At 42.0% G+C, this 20836-nt stretch overlaps 1 protein-coding gene across 3 annotated transcripts in view; it reads right to left on the reverse strand.

Annotated features, from left to right (window-relative positions):
* epha7 (eph receptor A7) overlaps positions 1-20836 on the reverse strand; it is a 252648-nt gene that overhangs the window by 76059 nt on the left and 155753 nt on the right. The window lies entirely within an intron of this gene.

A 20836-nucleotide genomic window follows, 5' to 3' on the forward strand; every position in this document is an offset into this window, starting at 1 on the left:
AAAACTGGAATTCTCGAACACTATTACACAGAATTTACTGCATTAAAACAAACCATTCAAACCACTGGCACTCTGGCGGTGTTTACGTTCTGCACAAGTCTCCTTTCTCTCCACATCTAAACATACCAACATGTTAAAGTAAAGTAAAAAAGTTTATTTATTAGTCACAAGTAGGCTTACCTTAACACTGCAGTGAAGTTACTGTGAGAATCCCCTAGTCGCCATACTCCTGAGGACAATTTAGTATGGCCAATGCATCTAACTAGCAATCTTTCAGATTGTGGGGGAAACCACAGCAGACATGGGGAGAATGAATAAACTCCACACAGGTAGTAACCCAAATCTAGGAATTGAACTTGGGTCCCTGGCGCTGTGAGGCAGCTGTGCTAACTACTGTGCCACCGTGCCACATATTCTTCTATTCCCTCCTCCCTCGTGTATCCAGCTGTCCCTGAAATACATCTCTGCTATTCGCCTCAACTCTTCCTTTTAAACACCCTGTTGAGCAACATATCATTAAGCAATTTCAATAAAACATAACAGAAGGCTTTCTTTTCTGCATGATTTCAATGTGCATTAACCGAGAATTTAAGCAACTTTGCATCAAGAGAAGTAGACAGTGCTGATCCATCCCTGATGAAACCCGTCATTAACAAGCCAGCCACATGTAACTTAGAAGAGCAGTTTAACATCAAACTTTGGTTACATGAAAGCTGCTTTAACATTGCAGCACGTTCACACTGTGCCAGCAGTGCCAGTTGAGAGAAGATCGAAAATGATACTTAATGAAACAATATTCTAGCTGTACCTTACTTAAGATATCAAAACTACTTCAAAAACAGTCATAAATTGGAACATTTCCATTTATATCTGCTTCAACTGACTTTTGTTTGAATAGTGCCTGCTGATCAAAATCAGCAAGGCAAGTTCATGGTGCAAAACGTTGAATGAGCATCACTGGATTTGCTTTCGATTCAAAATTTCCTTCATTTGACGTGCAGCAAATTCAGAAATGCACTTGTAGTGACCACAGTTGTCACATCAGTGCACAGAGGAGTGGCTTAGGAAGTTGCCGTGTGGAGCCTGGTGGCAGAGGTTTACAATGTACCTGAGCTGCTTAGCAAAACAAAGGTCAGGAACTGAGAAACAGATTGTTCTGCGGGATAATGGTTACCCTGATCAGATCACTGCTCGCTGTATGGCGCACAAACTTTTGAAGCGGTCTTAGGCCGTCACTTTCAGTCTTGGAAAGCGTACAGTCTATCTCGGATTACACTCGGAGACTAAGGTATCTCAAAAATTTAAGCAACAGGTCAAGCTAGCTGTTTCACCCTGTAACTATGAAGGAGCAATGCGAGTGGTATTTGCCACCCAACAGGGTGCTGCCATCCAGTCAAAAAGACATTCTGCTTACCACACAAATGAGTAATGTGGTATATAAATTTCAGTGCTGGTGTGATGTTAGACACACAGGCTATACATCCCAAAGACTGACAGAAATCAAACATCATGCCACTCCACTGTTCACCGGGGGCAAGGTACAGCTGGCACCCAACCAGTTCGTGCTTGCAAAACTAAAAATACAGTGTCCAACATTAGATGTAATTCCACGATCAGACAACACTTACTAAATAATCCACAATAAAAATTACACTCACAACCATTTTACGAGTATCAGTCAGGCTCACAGTGTGGTTAATTTGCGTGTACTGGAAGCTACATATATTAATACACAGGGCCATGTTCTTTGCATGCAGAAAGACTTTGTGCATAGATTGCACCTGTTTCAGCTGAACAAAATAGTGGCAAAAACAATATACTGCCGAACTGGAATCTGAAACAAAAACAGAAAATGCTGAAAAATCTCAGCAGGTCTCACAGCATCTATGGTGAGAGAATACAGCCAACGTTTTGAGTCTGGATGACCTTTCATCAGCCCTTGACAGCCATTCTTAGGGCAATGCCTTGACCAGAGTCAAGCTGCAAGGTTTAACTTTCAAATAGTGCTTGCAAGCAGTTAACTGTCAGTCACCATCAACTGGTATATTCTCCATGACAACACCTTTACCAATCAGAATCCACTTGCCAACTAATCAGTACTCTCTTCTCAAATAGCATAAATTTATAATATTCCTTTGCATTGATATTCTTGCAATTGTCCTGATGGGTAAAAAGTGAAAAGCTTTGACAAAATGTCTCTTTTATTCAACAATAAGGAGGTTATGACGTCATTCAAAAGATGGGATGTTTGATCATGCATCTCTCCCTTAGGGCTACATTGTAAAGCACCTGGCATTTCAGGGAGAAGACCATCAGAATATCAATTTCAAGCCTTCTGGTAGAAATATCAGCACTAATCTCAGGCTTGGGTTCAATACCTGCCTCATTATCAGTCGATGTTTTGCTCTTCATTTGTGCAGCAACAAAGCAGGAACATTGCAAAATAGAGAGCAAATTACTGCAGTTTATCACTTCACAATGCGTTTTGGTGCCCAGATCATTTGTGCCTAGAAAACAGACTTACAAATGGATGCATCACTTTGTAATTAAATATCTCAAAACTTAATTATCTGATTTGCAATGAAACTGCCAATTGTTGGCCAAGTTTGATGTATGCATTGCGGTATAACTGTGAGTGCGCTGAATGAGTGCCTGAGGCGCTTTATGCTTTGCTGCAACATAACATCAACAATGTACTCATTTCGTAAAGAGATAATATACATCTGCAAAAATACGGACCGATTATCAGAACTCAGTGTTGATTATATGATACTCGCAGAGCTCCGAATATTTCTTGACTAATATATTGGCGTATTATTTAAGACCATAGGAGCAGAAGTAGACCATTCAGCCCTCTAAGCCTGCTTTGTCATTTAATAGGATCATGGCTGATCCAACATTCCTCACATCCACTTTCTTGCCCTTTCCCTGTCATCCTTGATTTCATTACTGATCAAAAGTCTATCCATCTCAGCCTTAAATACAGACAAGGACTCTGCCCCCATAGCACTCTGTGGCAAAGAGTTCCAAAGACATTCAATCCAGCAGCACAGTGGTTAACACTGCTGCTACCGGGTTCAATTCCCAGTTTGTGTCACTGTCAGTGTGGAATTTGCATGTTCTTTCCGTGTCTGCTTGGGTTTCCGCTGGGAGTGGTCCAGATAAGGGGACCAAAACTGCTCACACTATTCCAGGTGTGGTCTCACCAGTATCTTGAATAGTTGCAGCAAGATGTCCTTACTCTTGTGCACCAATCCCCTTGAAATAAAGGCCAATATTCCATCTGTGGCACTTGTGTGTTAGCTTTCAGTGTTTTGTGCACAAGGATCCCCAAGTCCCTTTGCGTTGCAGCTTTCTGCATTTTTTCTCTATTTAAGTAACACTCATCCTTTGTTCTACCTTCCAAAATGAACAGCTTCACATTTTCCCACATTATACTCCATTTGCCAACTTTTTGCTCACTTACTTAACCTATTAATATCTCTTTGTAAACTGTTTGTGTCCCTTTCGCAACTTGCCTTTCCGTTTATTTTCATGTCATCTGGTTAACTCAGGGCAGATGGAATTGATAATTTACAGAGAGTTAAAAAAAAATATTCAGTGGGTAGCTTTCAGCAGGGGCTCCACCATGAAGCAGTCATAATGTTGATGGACAGTCTAAAGAATGTAAACACCATTTCCTGAGGTTTACTTGGTCCCTTTGTTAGAGTAAGGGTGGATTCACTGTTTCAGTGTGCAGAGCTTTTGTGTTATGCCCATACCCAGAAGTATAATTACACATTTTGGGTTAACTTAGGGCTTGTCTGGAGAGGGCTTTTTAACCTTATGTAAAATTGATTTGAAATAAAGGCTGTGAGAGTGGTAGAAATAATTTGGAAGTGTTAAAGTGGAATACCACACTGTGAAGAGTATTAGGGCATTAAGGTGATTACACGCAACATTATAAAGTTGCTTAAGAACTAGGAGCAGGAGTAGGCAATTCAGCCCCTCGAGCCTGCTCCTCCATTCAATATGAACATGGCTGGTTTTGACTCCGCCTCATTTTTATTTCCTGCCTATTCCCAATAACCCGTCAACCCATTACTAATTAAAAACCTGTCTAGTTCCTCCTTAAATTTACTCCATGTTCTAGCATCCGTCAGACTCTGGTAGTGAATTCCACAGATTCACCATGAGTATCTCTTCATCTCTGTTTTAAATCTGCTACCCACTATCCTAAAACTATGATCTCCTGTTCTAGATTGCCCCACAAGAGGAAGCTTCCTCTCTACATCTATTTTTGTCAATACCTCTTGGCATCTTATGTACCTCAATTAGATCTCCCCTCATTCTTCGAAACTCTAAGAGACAATAGTCCTAAACTGCTCAATTGTTCTTCATAAGACAAAGCCCTCATCTCTGGAATCAATCTAGCTTTGGAGTATTCTAACAACTGGATCCACTATCTCCACTGCCATTTCCTTTAATACTGTGAGATGTAGGCCATCAGCTCATGGGTACTTTTCTGCCTTCAATACCATTAGTTTGCTGAGTACGATTGCCCTATTGATGATGATGTTCCTCCCTTACTATTTCCTCTGCATTATCTGTTACTATTGGGATGATGTTAGTGTCCTCCACCGTAAGGCAAAATATTGATTTAGTGTCTCTGCCATTTCTGTGTTCCCACTATTAACTCTCCAATCTTATCTTCCAAGGGACCAACATAAAGTTAACTGTGGTCTGTACACTAAATGCACCTGACGTCAACTCAGGAAATTAATTATATGTTCACTCAGTGCTTTCGCGCCAGTTTTAAAGCTACAGTTTGACATATATCAGTTTATTTCCGTGCAATGCTTGGAAGGGTCAGTATACCTTTAATATAACCAAAATACTGCAGGTGCTGGAAGTTTGAAATTAAAACAGAGATAACTGGAACTACTGAGCTAAATCCATTTGTGAGATCTGGAGGAGAGGAAAGCATCATAATTAGATTCCATTGCACTGCTATGTCAACAACGACTCCAGGGTTGAACACATTAAAACCTGTTAATCAAAGAAGCCATTCTACTGTTCACCTATTTAAAAGGCTCAACAGATGGCTGGACTGTCAATATAAAAAAAAATCACTAAATCACTGAGGGAAACTGACAAGTTAATATCTGAATCTACAGCCTAAGTTCAGTGGCAGTCATGAAAGCACAAATAATTCTTTATGGGGGCCAGGATAGCCGAACCGGCACAATCTTGTACTCTTCAGCTCGCTTATGTAAATGTGCAGAGAATCATGTGATTGGGTAGACAGGAAAGGCTCAGAGGTGGGGGGGGGCGCATATTTAAATGGCACCCAGAAAGGCTTCCTACCCCCCCCACTTAGTCTGCCTTTGTACTACTCTTCCACCTTGCAGCCTTGATGCAGCTTGTACTACCACGCCCGATACGATAAGTTATGAGCGGCCCTCAGAAAGGCAGAAGCAACATGTACTGGCCTCGACATCATGGAAGAAGTGGAGTTCACCACTTGCATTCCATGTTTTTTTTGTTGTAAAACTGAACATTCCAATTTCCCACTGGCAAGGGGAATTGTTTCAGTTAGGTGGCCTTTTAATGAGCACATGTGACATATAAATGCAAAAGGACTTCCTGACATTGTTTGTCAGATAGCTTGGCCTACATTTAAATTCCAGAGAACAGAATTTCCATCGTCCAGGAAATTGCTTTGTGTCTCCATGCCAAATGAGGTCCCCTACTCACCACACTCGTCTCGACTGGTGAGATGGCAAGATTCTGCCCCATGTCAATTCCATTTTAAGTCCTTTTCTCTGTGGAATGTGTTCGTAATACGCAGGTTTAAGTATATCTACAACAAGATTGCAATTACTCTAGTGAATATGTAGTCAGTAATAAATCCTGCTCACTGCTTCTAACTCAATACTTTAGTTTGGATTACACATTCCAAACAAATGGCAAGAATTTGAACTTGTGTACAAGAGGTGGAAAACTGAAAGAAAAATGAATGTCCTCATCTTGCTCATAGTATCACTTCATACAAAAAAGTCACAAGGGTAGATTTCAGATAAATTATTCATTGTGACGTCTATTGACGGACAAGTATTGATCAAGGTATAGTTAGACATCACTTTCCCTTCTTAGAATTGTGTTACAGGATATTTCTACTATCACCTGAACATGAAAAAGGGTCAGGTGAAATGCTACATCCAAATATCAACCAGCACAAAGGTGCAGCATTAAATATTAGCACATATCTGGCGAACCAGTCTAGACTAAGCACTCAGCTCTCCAGCCCGGGGGGCTTGAACACATGAACCAAAGAATAAGAACTGGTCATTTATCCTCTCAAGTCTGTTCTGCCATTCAATTAGATTAGGGCTGATCTGGACCTCAATTCCATTTGGGGAATTTGCTCAAAATCCTTTGATATCTTTACTTAATAACAATCTGTCGATACGAGTCTTGAAAATTGTGATCTATGGCATTTTCAGATAGTAAACTCCAGATTTCCAGTACTTATGTGCGAAACAAGTCCTTTTTACTTAGTTTTCTTCAAATTACCATTGACCAGAAACCGAACTGGACTAGCCATATAAATACTGCAGCACCAAGAGCAATCCTATGGCAAGTAACTCACCTCCTGACTCCCCAAAGCCTGTCCACCATCTACAAGGCATAAGCCAAGGTTATGATGGATGCTCTTCACTTGCCTGGATGGATGCAGCTCCAACAACACTTCAAAAGCTTGACACCATCCAGCACAAAGCAAACCGTTTTATAGGCAACTCTTCCAGAAACATTCACTCCCTCCACAACTGACCCGCGGTGGGAAATTATGTGCAAAGCATATGCTTAGATGCTACAATTCAAATCAAGTTCATATTATCGCAGCTTTAGACAAAAACATCAAGGCCAGAACTTGACATTGTTTGGGTGGATACTCATCCAACCCAAAGGCGCGTGAAGTCAAGCACTGCCTCATCGCTCACTCTTGCATGCGAGAGCCAGAAGAATGCCTACTGACAATCAAGCAGACAATTTCTCTCATTAAGGGACTCATTAAAAGTCATTTTATCTGGCCTGTCTGCTTTTATGGTCGATATGCGCCATCTTCTTGGAGACCCTCTCCACTTGGAGCCGGCAGCTTGCAGTGTCTATGGTAGCCATGATGTGGAGATGCTGGCATTGGACTGGGGCAAACACACCAAGAAGTCTCACAACACCAGATTAAAGTCCACTTTAACTTGGTGTTGTGAGACTTCTTACTGTGTTTATCCCCGTCCAATGCCGGCATCTCCACATCATGCTTCTATGATTGGCAGGTCAGGTGGCATTTACATTTTAGCTGCAACCTCGATCCAGGGTGGGATAAAATGTCAGACTGAAATAAAATTTTAAAAATTAGCTGGGGTCTGAGCCTCGTGTTTGAATGTGCTGCCTTGACACACTTTGCATTGTTTTTCCTATCGCTGTTTATTTTTCAGGAGTGTGCAGTTCCCTGAGACATCGCTGCAGCAGCTTTCCCTTGAGGGAACGCATTAGAAATGTCAGAATGTACCTTCCCTTTTCTAGTGCCCAGGTTCCTCCTGGCCTCCTGGCAGCACTCAGCTTTTCACAGTTAGTGAGAAATTGCTTTCCAAACGCGATACGAAGCCCAGTTTGAGTCCGATGGGTGGAAAATTCAGGTCTCAAGTCTCAGCTCAGGCCTTCGAGACACTTTCAGTAATAACTTCAGTGAAGACATTTAAAAGTGCAAAGCCAATTCAATCCATAAATCTAATTACGTTATTGCGGAGCATATAATTATTTTAATTTTTTTTAACCTTTGACTCTGATTTTATCCATGAGGTATTTTAGTCAATGAGAAAAATAATAAAACCAATACTTTACAGATAATTAATCTTCACAAAGCATTTTGAGCACTGTGTGAAACAAAGATAAGTGCCATTTAGTGACTAAACGTGCAATAACAGAGTGTTATTGATATAAGAATATTAATGGTGGGAAAAAGCTAACATGTAAATGCAGCAAAAAGATTCAAAACAGAAAAGTTTCATAGACTGGAAGTATCCACAGTTTTGGGGACGCACATTGTATGATAATTTTGGTATCTTAAGGTGGCATTACATTTCAGCGAGAATTTTGTTGTTAAAACTAATTGCATTATATTGTGAAGGAACTCCAGTCGAATGATGTTGATTAGGTAAATTTAATGTTGCTATGAGGGTTACTGCACTAATCACTTGTGGATTATTCCACATTTGTTTACTTCTTTGCCCATTAAAGACCCTAAACTCTAGCTCCATCGCTGATCTATCTTTAGTAAATAGCAGAGAAAAGTGCCAGTGTTATACTGCATCAAAATCTAGTGACTTGATTTAATTTAACTGGGCCAAGGATATTTCCAAAAGGATGTTGCTGTTGATGGGGTTATGCCGAGCTCAAAGTTATTCCAATGTTCACATCGATAAGATAGAACTGTTAAAATAATTTAGTCTGGATAATTTTATTTTAGGTTGAGTTTCAATGTGGTTCGGCATGGCAGTGCAATGGTTAGCACTGCTGCTTCACAGAAGCAGGGACCTGGGTTCGATTCCAGGCCTAGGTGGTTGTCTGTTTGGAGTTTGCCTGTTCTCTCTGTGTTTGCATGGGTTTCCCCTGAGGGCTCCGCTTTTCTCCCACAGCCCAAAGAAGTGCAGGTTAGGTGGATTGGCCATGCTATATTGCTCCTTAGCGTTCAAAAGATGTGTATGCTAGGGGGGATTAGCAGGGATGGGGTGGGCCTGGGTAAGATGCTCTGTCTAAGAGTTGGTGCAGACTCGATGGGCCAAATGGCCTCTTTCTGCACTGCAGAGATTCTATGGTCCTATTCCATTCATGAGAACACTGACTTTATTTCTGATGCCTAGATTTGAATCTGAATTCAAATGGAGGGATCAATACTCATCATTTTAGGGGCCTTAAGGTAAATGCGTGCCTGGTGAGCACAAGTCTGCAGTACAGAACTACTTCTAATGGGGCACTAATTGGAACTAATTTAACCATCTCACTTCCAAGGTAATGGAATGACTTTCCTGAGAGTTCAAAATGCCTCATGTACAGCAAGTAATGCTTTTCAGAGTGAGGCAGGTCTAGGAAGTAAGGGCTGCAATTTCCTGCCAAACATTTCTTATTTGCTTCAATTATTCAACCCTCTAACAAGTTCACATTAACTGGTATTTGATGACTGCCTGTGTACATTTTTCTTCTCGGATGACTCATGCCAGTAAATACAATACAAAACAGTTAGTCATCTGTGAGAAATTCCACTCTCAATACTAGCCTATGAATTTGCTTTCCACAGGAATCTTTTTCACTTCATCTTTTTCTCCCTATCCTCACTGGGTAACTGAGTTTCTTTTTACTATCTTTCCCACTCCAGACAGGAATTTTCGATGGCCTGACAGGCATGCGGTAGATACAGCCATTTGGGAAATGGGGTTCAGGGACCTCGGGAGGATGTCCTGAGATCATCGTGCCGCCTCATCACCTTCATTCACTTCAGGGTAGTTAAGGTCAGTGAGGCAGAGCAAGCCAGAGGATTCACTACAATTGCAGGATTTCCCTGAGCTCAGGGAGCCATTGACCAGCCAGAGAGGTGCCAGGATGTGAGTCGGGCATTTTCATCAATAGAAAGGGCTTCCACTCCCTAAAGATCCAGATTGTGTGTGACCATAAGAGTCAGATAATGCAGGTTTGAGCCAGGTATCCAGGAAGCTGCCATGATGGCGACATGCTCTAGCACTCCTAGGTGACAAGGCTGTTCATCGCTGGATGGTTGGCTATATGGGGAACAAAGTTTATCCACTGTAAAGATAGCTGATGATGGCATTGAGACATCCAAGGACTGCTGCTGAGGAGAGCTGTAAAAACACAATCCTGCCTCCACAAGGGTAATAATTGAGAGGACAATAGGCCTACTCAAGATGAGATTCCACTGGCTGGATCATTCCAGGGGATCACTGTAATATCCTCCTGATCGCATCGCCATTATTGTTGTGTCTGCTGCACTCCGCACAATCTGGCTCTCTCAAGAGGGACACATTGCAGCATTTAGATGTTCCAGAGGCTGCAGAGGATGATTCTAGTGCAGCATCTGAGGAGGAGTCTGAAGAGCTCCTAGGGTTAAGAGCAAGAGCCCACTGTGAAGATGATTATGAGAGACAGGTAGACCAAGGAGGCCTTGATTCTGAGGACTTCCAGTTAGGAACCCAAAGAGAGAAAACAAGGTGATGGCAAGGGAAACGCTGTTTAACTGATTGGTGCTGATGAGGCACTCCTGTCACCCTTCACTCAAGTCTCAACGTCTGAAATAAACTTTGTAGCTCTCACGTGACTCCAAGCCTCCTCCTGAACAACTACACAAAGCATACTAAGGACAGTGCACATTGTCTAACATTTTAATATTGAAGGACTGAGATATACAGGGGGTACCATATACATATGTCAAGGAAAACATCATCACCTGTGAGACACATTATGAGATCACTGTGACTTCAATTTCCACATGACTGCAATGTCCTGGTGCTCCCACCTCATTAACAGCTGAATTGGAGGCAGGCCATTGACTCTGCTACTTGACAGCCTTGATGATTTTGGCAAGCAGCCATCCTCTGGTTATAAGGACGCCTGAAGGCCTTGTAGGGGCAAGAGAGTCCAGTGCCATGGTTGGGCACCCCTCAATCATCATCGTGCCCTCAGCTGCAACAGTCATTGGCAGAGAGGCAGAAGAATTGCTGCCATCAAGAACACCCCGAGAGGAATCCACAGATTCATTGAGCTGTCGAACGTCTGGTTTGAACTACCCTGCACACCACAAATGTAAGGGTAGCTAGCAGAGTCACTCGATACCTCATCCATCTCTCGTACTGGCAGTGACCTGCTGAGGTCACTGTGGGTGCATGGACTCTTAGGTCTGAATGAAACCCCAGAAAGCAATGATGGGAGAATCACCACTCACTCTCAGGGGGAAGCTGTGTATTCAAAGCTCTGGGCCAACATAGTGCCTGCGCTCTGCAGGGATTCCTCCACCACAGAAAATATGGCATGCAGACCCTTGGGGATCTCTGTCAGATCTTCATGCCCATCCCATTGTACATCCAGCATCTGTTGCCTAAGAGAAGACTCCAGAGGCTTACTATTTGTCTTGGACTCAGCATCTTCCTGTTCTCCAGCAGTTTTGAAACTGCCAGCATCCTGCCTCCATAACTTCTCTGGCGAATGTACTTGTAAGCCTGTATCTGCACGAGAGCATGGTGAAGAAGAAGAATGTGACACAGGTGCTTCTAGCTGCTGGTCATCCTTGGAGGTCAAGGGAGGATGTCAACTGAGGGAAGAAGAAATATGTCAGTTTCAAACAATATTACAAAAATCCAAGTGTAGAATGGTCTTACACCACTGCCCTCATACCTCCCCCAGTCGCTTCCCTGTCCACTGAACACTTACCCTTGGAGATCCCTGCACCGTCATATTCAGTGGACTTGGCTCCTCGTTTGCATGCCAACTCCAGCTCCTTCACCTGACTTAAGGACAGAAGATTTGGGCCACTACCACCCGTCTGTCCTCACTCCTACACACTGTGACTCCTCTTCTCCTCTAACGACATAAAGTGCTTTCATTAGTGCGCCTCTACATGCCAGAACATACCAGACGCCACCCCCACAAAAGAGGCAAGTTCACCCTTACAAATATGCCTGCCATCCACTCTAACAACATGTAATCTTTCAAGGCACAGAAAGATGTTTCAATTTACATTCTGCATTTCACCCTCGTGAGCAACAAGTGCTGTCACCTACAAAGGCATCTACCCTTGTTTCCAGCTGGATTCAATACTTACCCTGTTGGAGCACAGAAGATTACTGAACTTTTTTCTGTTTCTGCACTGGATCCATCATGTCTGCCGACCAGACCTGCCACCTCCATCCAGGCCTTCTTTGTTAGGTGAGGTGACCTCCTTTTTCTGTCTCATGGTAGCAAAACGTTTGGTCGGGCAATGACTGCCCCCTATAGAACTGTTCTCCAAGGCGGCCTTCACGACACACAACAGCGCAGAGTCGCTGAGCAGAGACTGATAGCCAAGTTCCGCACACATGAGGACGGTCTCAACAGGGATCTTGGGTTCATGTCGCACTATCTGTAACCCCCGTGACTTGCCTGGGTTTGCAAAACCTCACTTACTGTACTGTCTGGAGACAATACACATCTCTTTAAACTGTGATCAGTGCTCCTTCCACTCACATTATCAGCCACTTCAGGTCTTGAACAGCAGGTTAGGTGTAAGGATTCGCATTCTAATCAGTAATCTCTAAACTGTCTGTGCTTTATATGCTCTGTCTGAGGCCAGAACTCTCCATTCACCTGACGAAGGGGCTAACCCCAAAAGCTTGTGAGTATATTATCAAATAAATAGGTTGGACTAAAACCTGGTGTTGTCAGACTTTTTACTGTGTTTACCCTATAGAACCTGCAGTGACTCATCAGAAGAATAGGAGGAGGGGGAAACGGGCAGACCAGCTCAAGGCATTTCCATCTTGCCTGGCACGAGCTCCAGTGATGAATGCCATTTTGCAGACACTAACAACACAATAACTGAAAAAAGTAGTCAGGCTCCTGGACATTCAAAGCAGCTCCTTCAGATTGTTGAACAGTGAATGTCAGCCTTTGGGGAGTTCCAATTATACCCCCCAATCGCAGCCTAATTCATGTCCATCCTCTTCCTGCCCACTGCTGACAGTGCTGGGGCTGTCACAATGCGTGTTTCACACTGGCTGGCAATTGATTGGCCAGTCAGTATGAAATTGATGTTGGGAGCTTGTCGCGAGTGGGAGTGGATTTCATATTCCCTTCCACTCCTACCAATCAAGCCTGCCAGGCCTAAAATTCAGGCCCTGATTATCTTAGTAATACGTCCTTTTTCTTCTGTTTGAAACTCACCTGAAAGGCTCTTAATAGGTTCCTTCCCTTGATGAAAGCAACAGATTGGAACTTCTTAATCTCCCAAGTTTTCTTCCCTTCTCTTAATAAACAGCCATGCAAAACCAAAGCTGTTGATTACAACATAGAACATAGAACATAGAACATTACAGCGCAGAACAGGCCCTTCGGCCCACGATGTTGCGCCGACCAGTTACCAAACAATGACCCACTAACCTAAACCAATCCCTTCTCGTCCATAAATATCATTTTTTAATTCCTCCTACCCATGTCAAACTTGATGCACTTGATGGGCTGTTAGCTACTCCTGACTTTCCAACATTAAATGAAAATGGGACAGAGTTCCCTGATCTCAGAAAACGTGGAATATATTTTAGACGGAGACAATTTGGCCAAATGTTATTTATATTAACAACTGTAAATGGAAACTGTGTCACTTTCTTATTAGTTGAAATTGTTCTGCGTGATTTTACCAGTAGAAAGTTGCCAGCCACTGGCTGCCTGTAATGATGCTTCTGTTGTGCTTTTTAAGTAGCTTAACAGCCACTTGACTCATAAAATAATAACTGTTGACATTCGTCCAGCTTTAGAAAGCTGGAACTGCAGGACCTTAATGCAAGAAGTGAACTTGTCGAACCCAATTCATTGGCTCTGCCATTCTGAGACTTTTTAACTGATCTGTGGGAGAAGCATGATAACTGCTTCCAGAACGCATGGAAAATTATGGGATGCACATCTGCGACTTCCTGACATGTTTGCCTGGCAGAGGGAACAGTGCAGCAGGGACAGTTTTCTTTTTTAATGTCAGTGTTCTATGGTCAACTTGAGTTGTTTTAGATTCAATACTCAAAAGTTTCAAATCAATTCAAGTCTCTCAGAGGGTTGCGAGTCTCTAGAACTCTCTTCCTCAAAAGGCAATGGAAGCAGAGTCTTTGAATATTTTAAAGGCAGCATTATGGGTGAAAGGTTATCAGGGTAGGCGGGAATGTAGAGTTGATGTTACAATCAGATCAGCCATGATCTTATTGAGTGGCAGAATTGATTGGTGGAACGGCAAATTGTGCGAAGGGTGTGGAGAGTCTGCAGAAGGATCTAGATAGGCTGGGCGAATGGGCCAGGAAATGGCAAATGGAATTTAATGTTGGCAAATGTGAGGTTGTCCACTTTGGTAGGAATAATGGTAGGAAGGACTATTACTTACATGGCGAAAAACTGCAGCATGCGACGGTGCAGAGGGACCTCGGGGTCCTTGTGCATGAGTCGCAAAAACCCAGCCTGCAGGTGCAGCAGGTGGTCAGGAAGGCAAATGGAATGCTGGCCTTCATAGCGAGGGGGATTGACTATAAAAGTAGGGAGGTCTTGCTGCAGCTGTATAGGGCACTGGTGAGGCCGCAGCTGGAGTACTGTGTGCAGTTTTGGTCGCCGCACTTACGCAAGGATATTTTGGCCTTGCAGGGAGTGCAGAGGAGGTTTACTAGGCTGATTCCGGAGTTGAGGGGGTTGAACTATGAGGAGAGGCTGAATAAACTAGGCTTGTACTCGTTAGAGTTTAGAAGAATGAGGGGAGATCTCATTGAGACGTATAAGATGTTGAATGGGATGGATAGGATAGAGGTGGAGAGGCTCTTCCCGCTCAGAAAGGACAGTAGGACTAGAGGGCACAGCCTCAAGATAAAGGGGGGTGCGGTTTAGAACGGAGTTGAGGAGGAACTTCTTCACTCAAAGGGTGGTGAATCTCTGGAATTCTCTGCCCGTTGAAGTGGTGGAGGCTGCCTCGCTCAATATTTTTAAGACGCGGGTTGATAGGTTTTTGATAGGCAAGGGGATTAAGGGTTATGGGGAGAGGGCGGGAATGTGGAACTCAGACACGACAGATCAGCCATGATCTTATTGAATGGCGGGGCAGGCTCGAGGGGCTGGATGGCCTACTCCTGCTCCTATTTCTTATGTTCTTATGTAATTGAGGGGCTGAGTGGTCTAATCCTGTCTGTAAGTATATGTAAGGAATTTAGTTCAATTAAAAATACCTAGTTATGCATTGCGGCGATTTTTTAGGAAACTGGTGTAAAGCATTTAAATTTAGTGGTCGGATCCAAATTGTCCAGTGTTTAGCTCATTGTTAAATTTGCGGAAACTAATTTTATAGGCATTCCCCTTTTGACTATGTTAACCAGTTTAATACTGATCAAAGGATCCCTTAAAAATGTAATTAGCAGTGAGTTGGGTCTATGATTAAAATTTAAATTTATTTATTAGTATCACAAGTAGGCTTACATTAACACCGCAATGAAGTTACTGCGAAAATCCCCTAATCACCAAACTCCGGTGCCTGTTTGGGCACACTGAGGGGGAATTTAGCATGACCAATGTACCTAACCAGCGTGTCTTAAGGTCTGTGGGAGGAAACCGGTGATCCAGTAGAAACCCACACAGATACGGGAAAAAGTTCAGAATCCGCAGACAGTGACCCAAGCCAGCAAGAGGACCCCAGTCCCTGGCACTGTGAGGCAACAGTGCTAACGACTGTGCCATCGTGATGCTCAGTATTCTTGGTGCCATGAACTACAGTACTAAGTTTGATATAATTTCAAGGCATTATGATTGACCCTCCCTGGGAGAAAAAGCTTCTTCCAGTATCTTGTTTAAAAATCAAGTCATTACTAAAAATGATTAAATTTATTGCTCTTTTTGCTATTTTGTGTTTGCTTGTTAACCACAGATTGTTTAAGACGTTTATATTAGACCCATTGGTAGATGTTGTGATGTAAATGAGCTAATTAATCCAGAGTGCCTCTGCAAGCATGTCATTTTAAGTGTTCTTAAATGTAATTGTTTTAGTAGCTTCGCAGTGAAGGGTACAATATTTTCCTTAAGGTGCTTCCCCAATAATGTCATCACCATTACATTATAATTCGAGTTAAACAAAATAAAATGAGCCAGACGTGTACCATTGCATAGATGTTTAGCTTTCATAAACCTATATCAGTTTTACTGAGGCTTCCTGCAGTATTATTGCAAGTGCTTTGAATAAAGACCAGTAAGCACATCACGTCTGATTGAGCTTGGCTTCCTGCCAACAAAAACCAAAACTAATTAGACCTTATTGTAGGTACAGCTGACTCCTGATAAACACATGCTTACTTTTGCCAAGAAATGTGATGCTTGAATCAGGATTATGCTTGGATCAGGGTTTCTCTAAACTGCAGATAAACACTGCCAAATTGTGAAACTTTGTATCGTAGCTCGTTTAATCAATCATTTAATTCAATCTAAACAAAGGCAACTGTAAACTTAACAAAAATACTGTTTTGGCACAAATCTAAACAGGCAACATATGCTACTAGATGAAAGATTATTGTCAACAATATAGTATTTAGTAAATGAAAAATAAATCATTAATTGGGCAAAGTTTTATGGTGCGATCAAAAATTCCGCACAATAGGAATTGTTTTTACTGGAAATTTGAATACAGAGTTATTTGCTAATCTGGATTTCTATGTAACACCAGAGAATGAGACTTCAGTGTTATGGATTGAAATCATGTTTGGAACAACAGAAGTCATCATGTTGAATAAGGCAGCAATATGTCACCATTTTGCAGTGCACAAAATCAGTTCTGTCTGCAGTTGCTAATGAAGGGTGGAAGGGGCTGCCAATTTCGTGCTACAAAGCCTTTTATACAGCCTAATAACTTTTCCAAAAGTAAAGCAGACAATTCCAGTATCAGTCCTCTTCGGATGTCATTCCCAGTCAGTACAAGGGCCTGTTCAACTTCCTCTCAAATCTTTGTGTTCTGGTTTACACATTTTGTACAGCTTTGTTCAAGTAAGATTATAGATATTACTACAGGAAAAAGCAATTGATAATCACAATCTTGTATATTATGGCAATCATAGAATCAGGCAGCAGAACTGGGATTAACAATACTCAATTTTCTATTACATTTTCTTTCCAATGGAGATAGCAGGCACCATTGGAACTGTGATAGATTCCTTCAGGTGAAGCAAAATAATATCAATAAATATGTATGGCTAAGCACTTTGGAATAAACTTCATCTGTGATTGTACCTCAGTAGCTTCCTTCTTCTTCTTCCGCTATAAATGCTGGCAAACATATTTAAAAACAAAGTTGGCGAATATTACTTTGACACCTGCCAACCATGATTATCCCCCTGCTTTAAAGCACCAAAAGATAAGGAATGGGATGGGTAGAACTTAAGCAATCAGAGGAAGAGAAAGACATCAGCAGCAAACATGTTGCATGAACTAGAGTTGCAGCTACTAAATAATTTTTTTTTATTATTCTTTCATGGGATGTGGGTGTCACTAGCTAGGGCAGCATTTGTTGCCCTTGAGATATTATTATACCACTCCTTATAAAGAAGTGAGATTCTCCCAATCTCAAAATTTTGCTCCTATCCTGAGACAAATTTGTTTACATCATTTATTTGGCCGAATCTGGGTAACATCATGGTGTTAAAACGTATTGATCCTTAAGAAAATTCAGGTTTCTTTGGTTTACAAAATCAACAGTAGCTTTAAAGAAAGAACTTAAGTTTAAGTTTACCTATTAGACACAGTAGGCTTACATTATTCGCAATGAAGTTACTGTGAAAATCCTCTCACCACATTCCGGCATCTGTTGGATTCGTGCAACTTGCATTCACATAGTGCCTTTCACAATTTCCTGGGCTTCTCTCCAGCTTCAATTGTTGCAATTGTTATGGACATTTTGCAGAAACCCTCTTTCCACTCATAAATAAAGCTCTGGTGGCAGATTGGGAGAAGTTGCAGGAAAATTCAGCTTATAACTTTATATTATCATTCTGCTTTTGAACCAAGATTCTAAATTTATTTTCTTCCAATGGAGACAGGGCAAAGTAAACTGTAAAAAGCCAATTATTAAAATATGTCAGCTGTGTTTAGCTTATGCATTTAGGAAAGTGTCCTGCCAATCTAAATATTTTTATTGCTTTCCAGGACGATAAAGCTTTTACACACATTTCCATCTCGGGCTAAATTGAACTGCTCATACAGGAGTTCTAGTCCTAATACATTAATAACACATTAATCAGATTAAGCATTTTTAACAGAAAGAGAAGCACTTTGGCATCTTTTCCAATCTTAGGACCATGGTAACTGGTTCTCTGATTGCAGTAATTTATATTGTAGAATCATAGAGGTTTACAGCATGGAAACAGGCCCTTTGGCACAACTTGTCCATACCACCCAGTTTTTACCCCTAAGTAGTTCACAATTGCCCACGTTTGGCCCATATCCCTTTATACTCATTTTACTCATGTAACTGTCTAAATGCTTTTTAAAAGACAAAATTGTACCCGCCTCTACTACTGCCTCTTGGAGCTCGTTCAAGACAGTCACCACCCTCCGTGCGAACAAATTGCCCCTCTGGACCTTTTTGTATCTCTCTCCTCTCACCTTAAACCTAGCCCTCTAGTTTTAGACTCCCCCACCTTCAGGAAAACATGTTGACTATCTATCTTATCTGTGCCCCTCATTATTTTACAGGCCTCTATAAGATCACTTCTATGCCTCCTACGCTCCAGGAAAAAAAATCACAGTCTATCCAGCTTCTCCTTATAACTCAAATCATCAAGTCCTGGTAGCATCCTGGTACATCCTTTCTGTACTCTTTCTAGTTTAATAATATCCTTTCTATAATAGGGTGACCAGAGCTGTACACAGTATTCCAAGTGCGGCCTTACTAGTGTTTTATGCAACTTCAACAAGATGGCCCAACTCCTATATTCAATGTTCTGACCAATGAAACCAAGCATCTCGAATACCTTCTTCACCACTCTGTCCACCTGTGACTCCACTTTCAAGGAGCAATGAATTGGTATCCCTAGATCTCTTTGTTCTTTAGCTCTTCCCAAAGCCCTACCATTAGCTAAGTAAGTCCTGCCCTGTTTCAATCTACCAAAAGGTGTCACCTCACATTTATCTAAATCTCGCATTATCTAATTATCTAAATATTGTCAATACACTTTTGCAGTTTGGATCTTTGGGAGAGTGGTGCCCAAGTGCCAAGGCCCCACATTTATATTAATGAAACCAACTTCATTATTCCCTTATTTCTGTGGGCTTGCAATTCCGTTATTAGTGTATGGAGCAGATTTCAACAATGTAAATGTGGTAATTTGGTGTACAGGCTATCCAATTCACACATACTACAGCACATAAAGGTTAAAAGAGATGAGCAGCCTCTTATTTCTGCCCCTGAAACTGATGCTAGAGACAAAAAGTTATATCCCCTTCAAGCCATAGTATAAACAGTAAACTGAAGTAAAAGCATTATTGATAAATTCATATGTAAACATAAGAACATAAGAAATAGGAGCAGGAGTAGGCCATCTAGCCCTTCGAGCCTGCCCCGCCATTCAATAAGATCATGGCTGATCTGTCGTGGCTCAGTTCCACATTCCCGCCCTCTCCCCATAACCCTTAATCCCCTCTCTTATCAAAAACCCATCAACCCGCGTCTTAAAAATATTTAGCGAGGCAGCCTCCACCACTTCAACGGGCAGAGAATTCCAGAGATTCACCACCCTTTGAGTGAAGAAGTTCCTCCTCAACTCCGTTCTAAGCCGCCTCCCCTTTACCTTGAGGCTGTGCCCCCTAGTCCTACTGTCTTTTTTGAGCGGGAAGAGCCTCTCCACCTCTATCCTATCCATCCCATTCATCATCTTATACGTCTCAATGAGATCTCCCCTCATTCTTCTAAACTCTAACGAGTACAAGCCCAGTTTATTCAGCCTCTCCTCATAGCTCAACCCCCTCAACTCCGGTATCAGCCTAGTAAACCTCCTCTGCACTCCCTCCAAGGCCAAAATATCTTTGCGCAGGTGCGGCGCCCAAAACTGCACACAGTACTCCAGCTGCGGCCTCACCAATGCCCTATACAGCTGCAGCAAGACCTCCCTACTTTTATATTCAATCCCCCTCGCTATGAAGGCCAGCATCCCATTCGCCTTCCTGACCACTTGCTGCACCTGCAAGCTGGGTTTTTGCGACTCATGCACAAGGACCCCGAGGTCCCTCTGCACCGTCGCCTGCTGCAGTTTTTCGCCACGTAAGTAATAGTCCTTCCTACCATTCTTCCTACCAAAGTGGACCACCAAGTGGTGCCTCATTAGTTTAATTCCACGCAGGTTGTACATTCTTCATTGATATCATAGCAGTAGAAGCAGCACAATGTGGATGAATTTATGTCCTATATTCTCTTAAGAAATGTAATTAGTTGGAATTTTAGCAATAAATAGTATATCATATCCAAGATAGCGGCAAATACAATGGCAATCCCTTTACCAATCAGACTCCACTTGCTAACCAATCAGCACTCTCTTCTTGTACTGTATAAAGTTATTGTTTCCCCCGCATTGGTAATCCTGTGATTGTCCTGATAACTGCAAGGCAAAAAACTTTGACAAAATGCATTTTTTCAGCAAAGTTCTGTGGTACCAAATGACTATCTGGATAACACCTTTAATTCTATTTTCTCAGAGCATTCAAAATTAACTCTCTCACTGATCGAATGAAATTAATGTGATTTAAAAGAAAATAACATTTCATACGTTAATGGTGAGTGATTCTGCCTTTTCAGATCAAAGTATATGACTTTCCATGTGTTTGGGTGCGGTTAGTTAAACATAGAAGCCCCATCATGTCTTTCACATTTGCAGATGACAGTGATAGGTGTGAATGTTTAAATTATGACAATCTATTAGAATGGTGCCAACAGAATTCACCTCACTGCCTGAATGCAAATCACACTGAAAACTGCATTATTACCAAAAAACAAAGTTTAACCAGGGCTCAACAAGGTGTGGATATTGATGGAGACCAATGG

The sequence above is a fragment of the Carcharhinus amblyrhynchos genome, chromosome 7 (assembly GCF_965287045.1).
Source record: "Carcharhinus amblyrhynchos chromosome 7, sCarAmb.v2.hapA, whole genome shotgun sequence".
Classification (NCBI taxonomy): domain Eukaryota; kingdom Metazoa; phylum Chordata; class Chondrichthyes; order Carcharhiniformes; family Carcharhinidae; genus Carcharhinus; species Carcharhinus amblyrhynchos.